The sequence below is a fragment of the Microtus oregoni genome, unplaced genomic scaffold (assembly GCF_018167655.1).
Source record: "Microtus oregoni isolate MIOR12 unplaced genomic scaffold, Mior012 000011F_ref0000422, whole genome shotgun sequence".
Classification (NCBI taxonomy): Eukaryota; Metazoa; Chordata; class Mammalia; order Rodentia; family Cricetidae; genus Microtus; species Microtus oregoni.
Genome location: NW_024543070.1, coordinates 47,016,818 through 47,020,563, shown reverse-complemented (window position 1 = coordinate 47,020,563; position 3,746 = coordinate 47,016,818). Strand labels below are relative to the sequence as shown.

The window sequence follows — 3,746 nt, the reverse complement described above, 5'->3', positions numbered from 1 at the left end:
CTTTGGAAATCAGCATAGGGATTTTTTATAAAATTAGGAAACAGCCTACCTCAAGATCTAGCAATACCACTTTTGGGTATGCACTCAAAGGATGCTCAATCATACCACAAGGACATGTGTTCAACTATGTTCACAGCAGCATTGTTTGTCATAATCAGAACCTGAAAACCACCTAAATGCCCCTAGACCAAAGAATGGATAAGGAAAATGTGGTACAATTACACAATGAAGTACTACACAACAGAAAAAATAATGACATCTTGAAATTTTCAGGCAAATGGATAGATCTAGAAAACATCATATCGAGTGAGGTAACCCAGACCCAGAAAGACAAATATAATATGTGCTCACTCATAAGTGGCTTTTACACATAAAACAAAGAAAAACCAGCCTATAATTCACAATTTCAGAGAACCTAGACAACAAAGAGGACCCTAAGAGAGACATATATAGCTCTAATCTAAATGGGAAGTAGAAAAAGACAAGATCTCCTGACTAAATTGGGAGCATGGAGACCATGGGAGAGGGTTGAAGGGAAGTGGGGAGGAAGGGAGGGAAGTGGAGAAAAATATATAGCTTCATAAAAACAATTTTAAAAAATTCCTTCTTCTCAAATACACTTGAGTTTGTGTCAAGCTGACAAAAAATAAAAAAAAGTAAACCAGCCAGCAAAGGAACCCTGGAAAATTAACAAAATATTGTGCCAAACCTATGTTTTCTTAATTTGGCTTTATTTGGCTTATTGCACCAGTGGAGAAACCTGCTATAGGGGATTCAAAATATGTCTCAGCTGCCTTCCAGTCGGGATCTCTAAGCCAAACTGATGCTTCCCGGATGTGCTGGGTGTCTGTGCTCAAGTCTCTTTACAGCTCTGCCAACACTCCACACAGACTAATTCTCACATCAGCAGGGGACTGGAGAAAGGACTCAACAGCTAAGAGTTCTGGTGACTTTTCCAGAGGACCCAGTTTCTACTCCCAGCCCCCATGTGGCAGCTCAAAACCATCTATAACTCCAGTTCCAGGAGATCCAGTGCCCTCTTCTGTCTCAGCAGGGACTACACGCGTGGTGCACAGACATACATGCAGGCCAAACACCCATCTCCATCAAGTATCTTTTTTAATTTAAAAAAGAATTAATGAGATTTTAAGTCTAATAACTTGCTTTTATCTTATGACATTGAATTTGTTCTCCTCTTTCTAAGGGCAATTTTCCTTGAACTTTAACTGAAGTGATACTCAGTATTTTGTTAACAGGACTGCAGCCATTTTGTGAGGGAACACAGGTACCTTCATAACAACTGTGCAGACTGTTCATATTATCTTGAATGGATCAGGTGAAACCTTAATTATAAAGATGATGCTGCCTAGATAATAATCTCCTTGCCTCTGGGATATGTGTATTTCACAGGGCAGTTAACCTCCTAATTGCTTGGACATGCATGAACTCCACCGTGAGTTGTATGCTCCTTTGGCACTACATACACCGAGTTTAATTATTATTCAAATGTGTTTTTAAAGGTTTCATTCCAGCCAGCACTGAAACAAAAGTCATAACGTACTCCCACAGATATGAAAGCAGAACTGCAGAGTACAAATTTAACATTGCTGAGGCGACCACTCTTCACTGGAAGAGCAAGCAGCAGGATGACCTTTCTTCAGAAACAAGCAAGCATTAAATGAGACGCAGGAACAAGATGCCTGAGAGGGGCCGAAGGCTCTGTGAATGTAAAAGGACTATGTCACAGAGAGTGCAGCAACAGTGGCAAGCAGCTGCCATGGTTTGTAAGGATTTGAGATCTTCCCTTGGTTCACATGTTGGATGCTTGGCCCCCAGCATCGTGTCTTTGTAGGGTGAAAAAGGCCAAGAAAAATCTCCTGACTTGACCCCAGGACCAAGGCTTGAATTACACTAATCCCTGAACATTTCCTAGAGTCAGGCTGCAGAATCCCACCAATCCCTGAACTGGAAATGCCACCAGTCCCTGAGCACAGAATCCCACCAATCCCTGAGCTGGAAATGCCACCAATCCCTGAGCACATTCCCACCAATCCCTGAGCACAGAATCCTACCAATCCCCGAGAATGAAATGCTACTAATGCCCCAGAATCAGACCACAAAAATCTACCAATCCCAAGCCACCCTGGAAAGCTTTGACCGCCTCCCTGCAAGAAATCCTATATAAGGTCTGTACCCTATTCAGTTGCTGCTGTTTCTTACGCAGGGCAGCCACCCTCCTGGTTGAGTGAGGTTTGTTGTGCAGTGTGGTGTGACATTTTCACCAGAGCAGAGTGGTGCAGAGCAGAAGTGTAACACTCCCCAGGGGGGATTCCCATCATGGAGCAGAGCTGTTTCAGTCTGGAGGACCCGGGCAACGCCGTAGCACTTCTCCAGGGAAGAGCAGAGCTGTGACAACTTCCCTGGGGACCCCGCCCCTGCTGGAAACCTTCAGAGCAGGGCTGTAAGCTCCTAAATTCACCTGGTATTCCTTGGCTCCTGACTGGCAGGATACCTTTCTTTCTGAGCCACAATGCTTACAGACTTGACAGGTAGTAATATCTTTAGGACACGGAATGCAGTGTGAAGTGTCACCTGGGGGGCGGGGTGAGTGGCTCCTGCTCCCCAAGCTGTCAACAATGATTATATACCAATAAACGTATTTTAAAGCAGCCCTCTCTGCCCTTTCTGTCATTTCTTCTTTACTATCATAAACAATGAGGCATTAACAGTCAACGACGCTTATATTCAAGAACTCTAACTCTTTGTTAACATGGAAAGACATCTTCATAAAATTTGAGTGGGTTTTTTTTTTCAGGAACACATACACTAAAAATGGAACAATACAGAGAAAATTATCATAGCCCTGCATACAGATAGCACGGGATCTTGTCAAGCACCCTGTGCATTTTCTGTTTTGAATCTATGCATTTAAGCCACGAGCTTCCGCGGCACGCCTGTGCTTTATGTATGCTTTCTGTAAGGGTGCCATGATTTAAATGTCTCAGGTGTGTGTACCCTCTTGCTTCTCAGAGCTCTGCCACGTCTGAGGCACAGAAGCCAAAACGTCCTAGTTATAGGAAGGTGGCTTTTATTTCCGTAGTGATCTTCTGGGCCCGGGTTATTTTTACAGGGTGTCATTTTACTAATAAACAGAATAAAAGGGCAAAGGGCTCAGCTTTCATCTTAAAAGCAGAGTGGATCCTAATGCATAGGGTGAGCTTCGAGTCGTTACAACCCTTCAGTGTGGGTTCGTGAATCATCACCAACTTGAGGGAACCTTTTTTCATGGTCACAAGAAGTTAGGTCATGGGGCCACGGTGCATCAGGACATCCAGTGAGGCCGTTCCCCCAAAATGAGCTACACAAGGGATCCAGCTCCCCAGGTGCCACTGGCTGAACAATTTTTTTCCTACTATACAATTACCAAATATTACAAAAATGAGCTATGTATTGGGCTGAAAAATTAGGATCTATTTGGACAAGCCACAGGTCACGAGGAGTCATAGCTGACTTCATAGCTTTGGTTTTACTCCCTGATATACCAGCTGAGATTTGAAGGTATCAATGTCTCAAACATGATAGAGACCAACTGAAGCACACATAGTTAATGTGTGCCAGCTGCCCAGTGATGCTCCCAAGATTCCCCTGGGGCCTGAAACTGAGAGGAATGTTCCGGAAACTGAGCAGCAGTCAGGCCAGGTAGGGTGGGCACAGCTTCAGTTAGACCAAGTGGGTTGGGCACAGCC

The 3,746-nt window shown here is 44.0% G+C and overlaps 1 non-coding gene across 1 annotated transcript; it reads left to right on the top strand.

The window, feature by feature from the left end:
• The first annotated feature begins 2,801 nt into the window (after positions 1–2,801).
• On the top strand, positions 2,802–2,908 carry LOC121453734. Its single transcript, XR_005975054.1, has one exon. It is a non-coding gene; the product is annotated as a U6 spliceosomal RNA (small nuclear RNA).
• Positions 2,909–3,746: the final 838 nt, after the last annotated feature.